This window comes from Artemia franciscana, unplaced genomic scaffold, assembly GCF_032884065.1.
Source record: "Artemia franciscana unplaced genomic scaffold, ASM3288406v1 Scaffold_1399, whole genome shotgun sequence".
NCBI lineage: Eukaryota > Metazoa > Arthropoda > Branchiopoda > Anostraca > Artemiidae > Artemia > Artemia franciscana.
This window is the reverse complement of record NW_027062812.1, coordinates 70,484-85,953: the sequence shown is the minus strand read 5'-3', so window position 1 is coordinate 85,953 and position 15,470 is coordinate 70,484. Positions and strand designations below refer to the sequence as shown.

General features: G+C 35.4%; 1 pseudogene; it reads left to right on the top strand.

Moving 5' to 3' along the window:
* Positions 1–2,585: 2,585 nt before the first annotated feature.
* Positions 2,586–15,470, top strand: part of LOC136042512 (isoleucine--tRNA ligase, cytoplasmic-like) — a 34,061-nt pseudogene continuing 21,176 nt past the window's right edge.

Sequence of the window (15,470 nt, the reverse complement as noted above, 5' to 3'; positions counted from 1 at the left end):
ACGCAGTACTTCAACTCTTGTCGTTTTCATTTCATCCGACTGAATGGGGGCTTCCTTTTCGTCAGACATTTCAAAGAAATTCTGTGGAGATCTCAGTAACTCGAATCCAACTATGTCTTTGCTGGTACTCTGTTTATTTCCTAATGCCTTTGCCTCGTTCACAAGCATTCTCACAATAGTCTCCTTGTCTTCATCTCTTACAAATTTATCTTTAAAATAGGGATGAGAGCTGGCGGCCAGGTGGTAGTCAGCATAAAGAGATGGAGGTCCACCGAGGAATGGAAACCTTTGCTTAAGTCCTTCTAACAGGGTCCCAAGCAGTGCCTTTGTATACTTGACAGATAGCTGGAGCTTTTGCAGCTTTCTTTCTAGTGACCGAACGGTAGGGAAAATTATCCCGAAGAAAGCTTTGTCTTCTACCTGGAGCATGTCAAGGGCTATTGCTATAGGTTCCAGTACAGAGACATATTCGATTAGAAAGTCTATCTCATTTTGCTTAAATCTTGGTTTCTTTAGTACGTCGCAAACTGTGGTCAGTTTCCAGCTTGTTGGCATTCAGGAATTCTTTTCAGAGTTCCATCTTGTACTATTAGGGCGAATCAACTTTTTCTCAAAAACATCCATGACAAGATCGTTATTCTTTGAGCTGTGGCTTAATGAATTCCACACTGACTGACACTTTGCTCTGACGTTTAACAGTGCTCTCCTGGAGTTAAGGTCTTTTTCTAACGCGTGCTTTGCATCAGTTGTTGCCAATAGGTTCAGTGTGTGGCTGCAACAGCGAAAATGCTGTGGCAAATACATCTCCAGCTCGTACTTAGACCCTTCACCTGGAAACTAATGAGCTTGGTCACTGTTGTCACTCATAGTTTCCGTTCCTGGTTTATTGTCAGAAGCTAAAGCGTGATTCACAATGCCACTATCTTCACATACAAGGGAAAAAGTTGTGGTAGCAAATTCACTTATGTTGACTGATGGTGACACTCACCTTCTTCAATCTGTGGCTCAATGGTAAGCTTTGCATTTTGTTTGAATGCTTTCACAAAATTTGATGCATTGTCCGTCACAATAGCTCTCACTTTTTCTAAATTGGTATCCAAACCGTACTCTCGAAAAATGCTGAAGATCATTTCAGTTATTCTGTCAAACGTATGTGAACCTGTAAATCTTCTAACAGCAAGAATCATTGGCAAAAAATGTTTGTTATCATCTAAGACATGAGCAGTAACACCCATGAAACTCCGATTGCTGCTAGACCAGATATCGCAAGTCATTGTGACGTAATCGGTTTTCTCCAAAATCTCAGTAATTCTTTTCTTTGTATCGAACAGCAATTGGTCGATCTTTTTTGCTACCGTCTCTCTAGACATTATTGGGCCAACATACGGACTGAGGCCTAAAATCATGCTTTTGAAAGCTTCACTATTCACAGTGCTTAATGGTCGCATATCCGTCACAACATAGTCCCTGATCAACTGGTTAGCTTGTTCTTTCGCGCATCTTAGCTTCTTTCCAAAGAATTCCCCTTTTACAGTTTCATTTTCAGTTTCATCTGATACATTTTCCCGAATTTCACTTTGTTTTCGCTTCCCTGATTTTCTTGAATTTGTAGCTATAAACTCAGTGTATGCGGTGGGATGACCTGCCTGAAAATAAAAAATTCTATAGAACAAGAACAACAGGTCTGGTGAATTCTAGTGGGATCCAATGCGATGGTAGTGTGTCAAAGTCATTCATGCAAATTCAGATATTCAGACGAACCTGACTTCAGATTCGTCACTCCATCCATAAGTTATAGGCCCTACTAAATTGAAGGCAAAGTCAACTTTCTTAAAACTTGAGAGCGCCACCCTCGCCCTGTTTGAAATAGGTTTTTGATATCAGAATTCGGTATAATCCCTAATCTTAGGCATCTTTGGTCTAGCTTTCATTTGGCTCCGTTGCTCCATTTGCAAGTTATACTAAATTAAACAAAAACCTCAATTTTCAGAACTTAAAAACCACTCACCCTCGTTTTATTTGCGCTAGGGTTTTCATCTCAAAACTTGATGCGTCTCATGGTTTTGGGCATCTTTCTCAATTTTCATTGATATCCATCATTCCATTCGCAAGTTTCACTGAATTATATGAAAAACTTATTTTTTCATAATCAAAAACCGTGAAAAACGGTTTTTGATGATAGATGTGTCTATTACGCAGTGTTTTTTTTGTACATTGCCAAAGCACACGCACACAAAAGTATTTGAAAATTATTTGAAAAACAAGTACATTAAAAGTACCTTAAGTAATAAGTATTTCGTAATCTTACTTAAATATCAAGTAATAAGTACACCCTAGAGTTTTTGCTTAAGTACAAGTACAAGTAATGGAAAATTTTACTTAAGTAGTACTTCAAGTAAAAGTACTTCAAGTAAGTGACAGCACTGGTTACAACCTTATTAAGAATTACAGAATCTGTTCAGCTTGATTATAACCCAACACAAAGGTCTAGCAGAAGAAAAAGAAACAATTATATAGAATTTTGATATATCAATTCCTCCTATTCCATCAACGGGTACACCCCTTAATTTTGAATGTTGTCTTATATGCTTAAACTTTTGATTTCTGTTATTGATTCACTTGTTTTTTTCCTTTAGGATGCTGATAAAAATATTATAAAGGCTTTAAAAGAAAAGGGACGACTTATACAAGATGCACAGGTGAAACATAGCTATCCGTTTTGCTGGAGATCCCAAACGCCGCTTATCTATAAAGCAGTCCCATCTTGGTTTGTCAAAGTGGAATTTTTACAGGAGCAACTTCTAGAAAACAACAAGCAAACCTATTGGTAAGTCTCCCTCCTTTCTTTCTCTCTCCACTATCTCTCCCTCCTGCCTTCTTCTCTATCTTCACCCTCCTTTTTCTCCATATTTTCTTGCGCTCTCTTGTTCTCACTCTCACCCCCTGTTTCTTTTCCCTCTCTCTCTCTCTCTCTCTCTCTCTCTCTCTCTCTCTCTCTCATTTTCTTTCTCTCTCTCCTTCCTCGTCGTGATCATGTGATATCTGACCCCCCACCCCAATAAAAAAAAAAGGCCACTTGTAAAAATTATTAAGTATTTTGTCTCACGAAGTTGATAAGTTTTCAACTGTTTTTACAATTTATTCTCGGATACTTGAGTTATTTCAAGTTTTGCAAAGCAGGCTTTTGACTGAGTGACTGAAGCTAAAAGCAGTTGTGATCAATACATAGTATAAAACTATATTTGTAAGCTTGGTTCTGTGTCAGAGAAGCTGCTTAAAAAAAATGATGGCGAGATTGCAAAATTGAAGCTTCCAGTGCGTTGGCTCCATTTAGGGTTTTAGTTTTAACTGGTCTTAAAATCTACTTATACGCGAGAAAAAGAAATGTAGTCTTAGTGTTTCCTTGGAAACAATAGTAACTATACATATCTCAATTTTGTCTTACTGCTGACTTGGTGGTAAACGCTTGGGCTAATCTTTGTAGAAATGTGAAAAAGTTCCTGCAGCAAAAATTGCTACCAAAATTTTCTTGACAAAATAAATTTTCAAAATCCTGCTGCTAGAATTTATACTTTAACTTCCGTAGCAAGAATTCTTTCGCTGCTGCCTTGTCACTTCTGTCACCGCGTGTATCCTGTGTTTGCTTTGCTCCTTCCTATGATAATCTTGGTTAAAAATTAATTTAGATGTTTATATCTACGTTGGTGCCAAAATTGATTTCTTAGGTCGTTAATTACCTTTTTTAGGAATGTGTTTAAATTTGTCCTATGTTTAGTGTTAATAGGGGCTACTAGCAACTGTTGGTAATCATATTCTGTTCGTACTGCTACTACTAACAACCTATTACAATATCAAGATGCCTGAGACCACACAGATGTACTGGAAGAAAAAAACAGACTTTGACTAAAAAGTATTTGTCAAAATCCTGCACAAACATGATTAGGCGTGAAATATAAGAACGTAATTCTGTATTTTTAATAAGGATTCTAAACAACACGTTAAGTTTCAGTACTTGCGTAAAAAATAAATGCACAGTTTAAAATAGTTTACTCCACAATCAGTTGTCAGAATCAAAAACACACTAGCGTTTTTTTTTGTAACGAGCGAAATGCTTCCCTTGTGTTATCTTTTTCCAACCTTTTGGTGTTGAAGACGGGGTCGCTGAAATTTGGAGAGGGCTTTTTTTCTTACTAGAAATTGAAATTTCAATTGTCCTCTGAGGGTCATAAGTAAAAGAAGGACAACCAGTAATCGGATCGTAAGTGATAGTAAGCGAAAATGATAGTAGGGGCCCTTCCATGCCAGAAAGCACCCATGTAACCTTCTCTGATGTCGGATGAGAATTTCTTGTAGTAGGTGCTCTTCCATGCCCTAAGCACCCGTGTAACCCTCTCTGATGTCGGATCAGAATTTTCTGATATCCAGTTTTCAAGAAAAATTAAATATAAAATAAACATACCTTCGGGGTAAACACGACCCAAGCAGGTCTTACGGCAAAGGTTCTGAATTATGCAAATTGCCCGTTGTTTACAATTAAGGTTCAAAGTCGGAAAAGAGCGGGTATGTGTGGTTTAGCTGCCCAATCGACTTGAAACTTCCAGAGATCTCTCCCAAAACCAAAAGGACCACATATTTTTTTGGGGAGGGGAGGGTGTTAGACTGCCCAAAATGATTCGGCCATAAATTCATAAAGGGTAGACAGGGGGGGGGAGCAAGCACTTTTTTAAAATCAAGATACAAAAGAGTTGGTTTAATGTCTCGTTTTCTCGATTAATTTCCCTGAAAATGGGCCGAAAAACTTTTTGTCTCTGACCAGTTTGAAACTTACCTTCATAAGTCACTTAGCTCTAATCCAACTGACCAACTGGTTCGAATTGACAACCTTGACCAACTGGTTTGAAACTTATATCCATAAGCCGTTGGAACAGGAGGGCCATAGTGCGCTTATTTTGAGTTGACATTTCTATCTAAAAGCCCTTGGGCAAAACAAATTTCATTTCACAAAGTAAAAAAAGTAAATATCTGCGTATAGCTAGATACGAGATTATCTAGATATCTTTTACGCTGAACGACAAGATTTTCAAAATCGACTCCCAACAAGACTTCGGCATCATTAATGACTGAAAACAAAGCCTGTTACCAGTAGACAAACGTCACTCCAAAAGCGTCGAAATTAATAGGTTTTGTCTTGAAAGGGTGTCCAAACTGATTCCCCTGCATAAATCCGGTTTGATCTTATGGACACGCACAAGGACGGAGACTTTGAGCCGGGACTGCCCCCCTCCCTCAAATCTAATTTTTTAATGTTTGTGGACACATCTGATTCAAATCTCAAATCTTTATTATTACTAGGCCTCTGTTTTTTGTTTATCCTTCCCCCCTTACGAAAAAAAATCTTACGTATTTGCCGGTGCGATCTATTTTGGAATTACAGAAAAATCTTCTATTCGCCCATACTTCAACAAAACACAAACACCCCGTATATAGTATAAGAAGAATTGACCAAATTCCCTACTTATCTACTTCACCTGTCTTACCAGGGCTGCCTGTTTTGCCAAGATTTTCAGAATCTTACTTGTTGTTTTCTGTCAGAATCCCTAATCAATTCGTCCAAAAATTTTTCATGGGCATTTGAAAACGCGACCGGAGGACAAATTTCTTCTTTCTTTTTCTTTTTTTTAATCAAAGTTACTTTAGCGCCTATTATTTCAAAGCTAAAGGTGAACTATTTTATAATAATATTGGGCACTGGACTTTCCAAAATTAAACTGTATATGAATTGTTCTGAAAACCCGAAGACGTTAGGACGCTTGGCTGCGTTTGAGAATACTGTTTTACAGTATTTTTTTAACGCTTGAGAGGACTGTTGTTACAGTCAGAAAGTATTTGATCCTAATGAATTTAGAAGAGAGACTTGATGGGTTTTTATGTATAGGCATTTGCCTTGCTTTCAATTTATTGGTTTTAATACTTATGCTGTTAGTTAAGGAATTTTAGCTTTCTATTTTGTTTATATTGAAAGATGTAAACGGCGCATCTACGTCGATGAGTGTAATTTTTGTAAAAAGTGAATTAACTATGTTAATAATTTTTTCTACTTTTCCATTTTTCTGTAGGGTTCCTGAATTTGTCAAAGAGAAGCGATTTGCAAACTGGTTACGTGATGCTAGAGACTGGGCCATCAGCAGAAACCGTTACTGGGGAACTCCTATACCGCTTTGGGTTTCCGAGGATGGTAAAGAAATCGTCTGCGTTGGATCAAGAGCTGAACTCCAAGAATTGGCTGGTTTGACTTCTGAGATCAAAGATCTCCATAGAGAAAGGTCGAAGTTGTTTACTTTTCTTTATTCTATTCTCAGATCAAATTATCGATATCATTTTTATCTATTTTCGAGTTGCTTTGATAATTTTAAGGAGGGACGAATTTGGTGTTGTGATTACTCTAAATTCTACTTTCTGCATTTGATACCGTTATGGGTTTGAAACCAATTATAGTGCTTGGGGGTGGGGGAGGAAATTGTTGGTATTTGGTACTAAAGACTAGGCTTAGTAATCGGTATGGTTTATCTTTTCCGATGACTTGACATTCTTCATATGTTTTACAAACTTTTAAAAAATTATATTTAGGCTCAGTAATAAAGTAGGCCAAGTTCTTTTTTGATATTGTTATGTAATGACGCCCCAAAGCTGAAGGTCAGCGTTTTTATAATTTAGGTCTAGTGCAGGGCTCCCATGGCGTCAATAAAGTTAATAAAGCTGTCTACAATAGTTGATAAACTGTTTACCTGGTACAACTTTGCTGACTTTAAAGTCCACACAGTTCAAGGAATTGCAGAAGACTTGTGGGAAATTTCAAATAAACCTACGAAAGTTAGTGTCTACACATAATAGTGTATATTTGTTTGAATATTTTGCTTGGTAAAAGAATAAGAGTTACACCGAAAAAAAATTTCATCCATTATTAAAGGGCAAAAATGCTTAAAAAGATTATTTTTTTCAGCTATGCGTATGATTAATTCAGTTACTTTGTATGACAAATTGCTGTTAATTCAAATAGGTGAAATCCTTGTGCAACTTGTGTATCCTCGAAGTCCTTGTGTAAGTTGTGCAATGACCTGAATGTAGTTGGAGCTGCTAAATGGCGGTAAAATATCAGATTTGCCTTCATAACAAGAGTCAGAGTGAACAAAGTTCATCTAGTTTTGCCTCTTTTTTTCTTTCCTTTTTTTGTCTAAGATTTTCCGAAAAGTTACCATACTCCATCTAGCGAATAGCCTGGTAATTCTTATTTGGTCTTGCAAGGCCACAAAACGCCTGCAGGGCATTCAATCTTAGTTAATAAACTTTGATAAACAAATCTTTAAAGTTACTTTTCTGGTCCTGAGCCGCTGTAATGATGGCAATGTTTATAACTATACCTTATAATTTCATTTAGTTCGAGATTTTAACACAAAAAGAGTGATGTCTGTAGGAATCAAAATTGCTTCAATCGTTGAAGGACTTCTTAGGGATATTTTGAGGTTCCTCTATTCTTTCTGACAAATTTCTTGGTGCAGCCAGGATGCCAAAAAGACAGGCATATTCAAGTATATGATGCTAAAAGGGGAAGTAGGCTTCTCAAACAAGCAAATACTGGTAGTCTAAGAGCTTATTAAGGAGTCTAAGGTAGGAGCTGAGGCACTTACACTTTGTAGAAAATAAGTAATTTTCCAATCCCATATGAAATTGCTTGGTAATTTATTGCTGAACAGTCTAATAGTACTATGGGCTAAGTGAAAAAAATGACCGAGTTTCGCAAAATTTTGTTGTTAAAGTTATTAACCTGGATGAATTGACCGTCATGACATCATTAAGCTTCATCTGATATCTTTTTAATGATTTCATTCTTGAAATCTGTCTGCTGTGTTTATGAGGCTGTTAAATCATAAACAAATTTCCACTTGTTAAAACTCACCGTCATTATTGCTAACCATAATTAACCATAGGATTAATTTGAAGTTTATTTGATAGTTTACCAATTAGTGCATTATGGTTAGTTAAAGTTACAGTTTCTGTAGCTAGTATGCTTTTTAAGTGTATTCATTTTGTGTCCCTAGAATGAGATTGTAGTTGGTGACACAAAACGTAATTTTCTTATTTCTTCAAGTTCGACCTTTGAAATTAGCTTCTTTTTTTTAAACAGTTAGCTAAAATGCTTTTATATAGCTGTGAAAACACAGACATAGTGTAATGGGCCGACATAGTCAAAGGCTTGTTTTGTTATTCTGTATATGGACAATAAAACAATCGTTTAGGGAGCAAGACTTCTATGTGTATTGGCAAATACCGGCAAAAGATTGCCGGCAATTGTGTAATGACCTGCGATTCACATCTGCTTTTCTCTTTTCTATTAACTTCGCTTGTGAATCTGTTAAACTGTGAAACGTCGTATGAAGAGAAATCTGTACCAACATAGACTTATTTCTAAACGATAAAATTTCCTTTTCAAAATACCTATTTTTTTTTCTCCTAAAAGATTAAAACGCAGCTTGGCAGACTTCATTAACCGACTTGTCTTCATAACTTGTGCTTAAACAGTGCTATTTCTTGTAATGCATATTAATATTGTTGTAGCATTGATCACATTACAATTCCGTCAAAACGCCCTGGCATGCCTCCATTGAAGCGCATCTCTGAAGTCTTTGATTGTTGGTTTGAGTCGGGATCTATGCCTTATGCCCAAGCTCATTACCCCTTTGAGGGAAAAGACGAATTCGAAAGCTGTTTTTCAGCTGATTTTATTGCAGCAGGTATTGACCAGACTCGAGGATGGTAAGCTTACCAAAGATTATTTCAACAAGTTCCGTTTTATATTTTGTAGGATATCTCGAGATACCTTGTGTTTATCTATGACGGTTATGAACTGATGCTATTGGAAATGTGTCAGATTGTTAAATCATATCGGGCGAAAAAGCTAAAATTTACCCAAGCTGTATAGCAACCCTCGCTTTGGTCATAGTCTTGTAGCTTGGCAATCTTTTCTACTTTTTTTTTGCTTTTCATTTCTCCCTTTGGTCTACCAAAGCTGATATTCATTTTAAAGTTCCACTCTCAAGTACATTTGAGGGCTTTATGGGTAACCTCTTTGTGTGCTCTCGAACGAAATAGAGAATAAAGCTATAAGCTGCTGTTCGCTTTGATGTTTTCTTGTGACTATTTAATCTGAGTTTCTAACCGCCTTGAAGTTCGATTGCAACTGAGGGATTCATTTTAGTAGAAATGGATGAAACATAAACAGAAAGAATTGACCAAAGTTAAGATAAAAAGTTTTGAAACAGTACCAAGAAGTAGGTTAACCAGTATTAACTTTGCCGAATTATACCCTGAAACATTTCTTATGCGTTTTCTCCGAGGTGACATCACAAAAGGGCACTTTAATAATAATAAATTCGTCTAAAGACCCTGTGTTGTAAAACTTCTGGGTATGGTTGAAAGGAATAAGGTAGAAGGCCAGCAAATTTCGGAGGGAAGTAAGGGCTAGCCGTGTCGGAAGAGGATAGTTGCAAATAAACTGGGCTAACAGTCTTTGAATTTTTCCTTCATTGTTTGCCATCTACATTTTTAATTCCTCCAAACCAGCTGTCATTGAATCAAACAGTTCATGGTAACCAAGTGTAAGTAAGGAGCAACGCTGCTCTATAGTCACCGAAATTCTAAACAACTGAATTTTGATGTTAATAGTTATATTAAAAGATTTGTCTTCTTATCCTGATTCCAAATATATAAGATTCATTGTTTTAGTTTACCCATCAAAGACTAAAAGCCTGAGAAAATTTGTCCAATTAAAAAAAAAAAAAAAAAAAAAAAAAAAAAAAAAGGCAGAAATGATCCCTAAAGTCAAGGAATCCTAATGACACCATCGGATTCAGTGTATCCTCGAACCCTACTGTAGAGGTTTCAAATCCCCATCTTCAAAAATGTGGAATTTTCCGTTTTTTGCCTAAAATAAATCACGGATGCATGTTTATTAGTTTTTTTTTCAGGGATGGTCGTATCGAACCAGTGGCTCTAGAATATCGGCAGAGGGCTTATTAGAACCGATTTAAAAGTTATAATGCCCGTTTTGAGTGACCAAAACGATTAGAGGGCAGCTAACCCTCCTCCCACACCCCTATTTCACCAAAATGGCTAACACAGCTATTCAGAAGATGGTGTTAAAGAAATTGTCAAAAATGTTTTGCTTCCTTGGTTGAATGCCTACAAGTAAGGATTTCTTCTTTTTTTCATACTTTTAGATGGTATTTTCTTAATTATATATGTGCAATGCAGTCTTATTATGGACTGCTCCTTATGCTGTAGTTTTTATTTTGTAGGCTTTAAAGTTGAATAAAATGTAAAACAAAAATCTTTGAAACATGTATTAATTACCGACAAACGTCTGATATGGAAAACAAAGCCAGTACGGTTAAAATTGGGGTGAGGGGGGAGGGGCTTCAAATATACTTATGATTTTTAAATATTCAATAGCTGTGTTAGGATGTACTTTTTTGTTGAATGTAGTGTTTTGATGCTTCCCTGTTGATAGAGTCTGTCCAGGATTTACTGTTAGGGAATTTCCACTGAATATACCACTGTTTAGCACCTGGCTATCAGTCAGGGACTAACTTACTAAGGCTGCCAGGCAAAATCAAATAGACTTTAAAAAAACTTTTCCTCTATTATTGTAATAAATGCCTTTTCCATATTGTTACTTATTGCTGTTACGCAAGTTTTAAGTCAGTGTAACCCCTATTTTGATCCAAAATTTCAAACTACAGAACCTTAATACATCCTTATGAGATAATATCATTTGCATTCGTTGAAAATGAGGTATATTTAGGACATGGTTTTTAAGGCAACATTTTGTAGAGGCTTAACGGCCTGCCATCAAATTTGCGAATATATTTATTTATTTATTTATTTAACAATCTTATCAAAACAATAATCTAGTTTCCAAGAAGAAAATAAGGGTAAAACATTAAAAAACTTTGTATAATAGAACCTAGGTATAAAAAAAAATAATAAAAAATTTGACTCACTTTCATAGGATTTGGGTAGTTTTTCTTGCTTTTAGACAATTTTTGCCCATCTGAGGCAAGAACTAACCCGTTTACAATCAGGTTCTTTAATGGGGGTCTCTTGAACAATGCTGTCGATAGAACAAGCAAAGTGTAAAACCTGAAATACAAATGGAATCTGAAGAAAGCAATATAAACTTGTTATAAAAAAGGGATAATTTTCTTCTTTTTTTTAACGAATTTTAGTCAATTCTGGACGTATTTTTCAATCTTATACCAATAGATGCAGATTTCAATTTTTTTTTCGAATGATATAAAATTGTCAAACATTAAAATTGTTAGACAGCAATAAAAATAAAATGCTAAAAACTTGCATAACGAACCTTAAGTATTTTTATGCATTTTCCTTTTTTACCTTTGTATTGGGTAATGAATATGAAAAATTTGCCCTAAAATTTAAATTTAAATTCAATATTTTTATTCTTAAACAGAAAAGCTGAAAAACTTTCCTGATATTCCTACAATTTAAACATAATATGACTGTCAATTAAATAACGGACAGAAATTAATTAAATTAATGGTTTCTAAAACTTACCTTCCAAGCAGAAAAATTGGGAAACATCGCAAATGTTCCTAAAATTAACAAATAAAACAAAAACTACGATTACTATAAATTCGACAAGAGGTAATTTCAACAGCGTTTTCTAAAGAAACGTCAGAAAATATTCTAGAACCTTGAACAAGCTAAAAATTTCTGTCAATTTTTCTTTTCGTCTTTTTTGTTAGTCAGACTCATGAGAGAATGCAGGGCTTTGAAAGCACATTCCATTGTGCTTATTAGTACTGAAAGTTTCATTCATGTAGTACTGCAACTATAGAAGTTTCCGATAAGTCACTTGTACTGCTATTTAACATAATAAACTTCTGCTGTATCCTAGGTAACTAGCAATGTGTAATAATTATTCACCTTCTGAAATGGTAGTGACATTGTAATTTTGCTTATACTTAACTGGTAGTTATAAATATCGATGGAAAAGTCACCCACAAGAGGGGGAGGAGCCCCCCTGTCTCTGCCACTTGACCAATATGCTTTTGAAATTTTACTTTCCATTGAAAGGGTCTGATAAAAGCCTCATATATAATTTTTTTTTTTTTTTACTTTTTTTAGCTGTGATTATTGCTAGGATTTACCAGTGAAACTTATGATTTCCCACTCTTCCTGTTTTTTCATAGAAATAGATAAATTTATTGACACACTCAAAATAACACTTAGAAGCCCTGAAACTGAGCTGGTTACAAGGTACATAAAAATTGTATAAATACGAACTACAAATTCCCTTTTTGCTGTTAAACAGACCCGAAACAAAAGGATACTGATGCCGCACTGTGCGGCAGTAAACTGGTTCCAACTTTGGAAATAGGGAGCATATACCTGTGTTTTAGGCTTCTTAGTATATATTGTCTGAATTTGATTATAAGATTTGTGAGGTGAGTGTGGAGTGACTCAAGTCCCAGTAATTCAAGGGCCTTTTCGTAGGAACTATAGCTTTTTCACATCATAGTTTTATAAGCATGTATTTGTATGGCCTCAATATCTTAGCTTAGCCCGGAGCTTAACTGTACGCTTGGGCCCCAAACAGGTTACGCGTATTCTAGCACAGGGAGAACGTAGGTCATGTAGTCTAGTTGTGTTGACTTCCCCTCGAAACCAATACTTTTCATTGTAAAAAGCAATTGCATGGCAGCGCAGCCTTTGCGGATTGACTCATTCACACGGCTGTTGAATCTGCAGTCGGTTAAGAAATGCAGATTCAATACACGGATATGTCCAGTGACGTATACACTGACGTATACGTCCTGGATAATCATAATACAATAATATCGGTTGGGTTCTAATATAAACTCTGAGCTACTTTGAGTAACCCTGTACTGTTCCGGAAACCAAAACTGAACTTGTGATTTAATGCCTGACCGGAGGGGATTTGGTCAAGGTAAGTGGTGTTCGACTAGAATATTTGGAACAACCCATATGTGGAAATTTGCGTCTAATTTCAGGAGAGCGAATAAAATTGGAAAAGCTTATTTTATGAGTAGAATTATTTTTAGATTCTTATTCAGTAATAATGAAATAAATGCTCATTAGTAATCATTATGTAATATTAGATAAGTATAGATCAGTTAATTCTATATTTCATTTGTCTATTTTCAACTCTGGTAAAGTTACTCGAGAGGTACATTAAAAGATGGTCATCAGCTTTCTATTCTTAATTATTATCGATGACTTTTGGGGCCTACAACCAGTATCAAAAGATCCGAGTTCAATAGAATAGTTACATAAGGTTATGCGAAAGATAACGCTTATTTTGTGGCTGCTTCAATTGCAAGCCTGTTGATTAAAATTGGTTGTATAATCGTTTTAATTTTGTGTTTATTACTAGAAAGAAAATGTTCCTTAAAAACTAAAAAGATAGCGTTTTGGTATTTTAACTACTATGTTCACATCCCATTCTATACTGTTAACTGATTAACCGAACCAAATAATGTAGGAGTGGAAGTTCGTTATACTTTTTCCTTTTACTGTTTCCTTTATGTTATTTTTACCATTTATTCAACGTTATTACTCAGAGGAGCCATTCAAAAATTAAATTGATTAACTTTACTTGATTAAGTTTTTGGGACTGAAGCTTCAAACTTAAAGACAGCACTTGGCCGTAAAACCTTTCACACTAGCACAATTTAAGCTTTTACTTTATGTTTTTTTTTTATCTCACAGAACAAATTCAGTTGGTAACGCAGGCAGTGCCAAGCAGACTCGGGGTTTGCTTTGAATATTATATTACGGGCAACTTTATGTTACGTTATGAAAAGTCAATGTAGCCGAAATAGAACGGAACCTGAGTGAACAATTAATAAATCTTGAAAATAAATAATAAACTTTCTAGACAGCCGTTCACGCCTAGTTAGAGCTTGAAGATACACTCTACATTTTTAATTTTGGGATAGTTTACTTGCCATGCTTGTGACAATTTTAGATGATGTATATAATAGTTTTAGTGAGTTCTATGTTAGCCTAGAGTGAAAGAACCTGTTGAAGTGTGAAAGAAAATGCTTCACTTAACGTAACCTTAGCCCCTAGCATAGGAAATTACGTAAGTAGTGTGAAAGCTGCTTAACCCAATTTCTTGAAGTTTTCACCTTTCTCCCTCTTTCATCTTATTAAAGGTTAATACCCCAAAAAAACAGCCAGGGACAAATCTTAGACTATCAGTCCTTTTTTTAGTTTTGGCCACAGCGTCACCATTGGCCATTTTTGGTTTTTCTTTTTTTTGTTTTTTTTTTTCAAAATATCTACGAGTTTGTGCGGAACAAATTGTTTTACGGTCACTAAGAGCCAGCTGTGCCGCTCACTCAGACTATCTGTCCTGGATTTTTTTCAATTAGCCATGGATTGATGGCGACTTGATGACAAGTATGATAAATTGTTTTACGGTCACTAAGAGTCAAACTCTTTCTTTGACTAATTCTCCGACTCAGCTCTTCTTAATTATTTTCTAGCCGGCTGCTATGGTTTATTATGCTCTAGTAAGTACGATAATCTTGAAAATTTAGGTTTGAAATTATTTTTATTGTATTTGAGGTTGTTAAGAAATATGGAGCCGACGCCCTTCGCTTATATCTGATTGACAGTCCTGTCGTTAGAGGAGAAAACCTCAAGTTCAAAGAAGATGGTGTTAAAGAAATTGTCAAAAATGTTTTGCTTCCTTGGTTGAATGCCTACAAGTAAGGATTTCTTCTTTTTTCATACTTTTGGATGGTATTTTCTTAATTATATATGTGCAATGCAGTCTTATTATGGACTGCTCCTTATGCTGTAGTTTTTATTTTGTAGGCTTTAAAGTTGAATAAAATGTAAAACAAAAATCTTTGAAACATGTATTAATTACCGACAAACGTCTGATATGGAAAACAAAGCCAGTACGGTTAAAATTGGGGTGAGGGGGGAGGGGCTTCAAATATACTTATGATTTTTAAATATTCAATAGCTGTGTTAGGATGTACTTTTTTGTTGAATGTAGTGTTTTGATGCTTCCCTGTTGATAGAGTCTGTCCAGGATTTACTGTTAGGGAATTTCCACTGAATATACCACTGTTTAGCACCTGGCTATCAGTCAGGGAGTAACTTACTAAGGCTTCCAGGCAAAATCAAATAGACTTTAAAAAAATTTTTCCTCTATTATTGTAATAAATGCCTTTTCCATTAAATAAGTTTTTCAAAGAAAAATTATAAAGAGCTAAATTGAACCAAAAATGAGCAGAAATAAAGTCAAACGATTTCCCAAGCTTCAAACTACTAAAAATAACCATTAATAAATAAAGAAAACATAAAACGAAGAGATATTAAAATAAATAGTCGCGTCAAACTCAAAACGAACA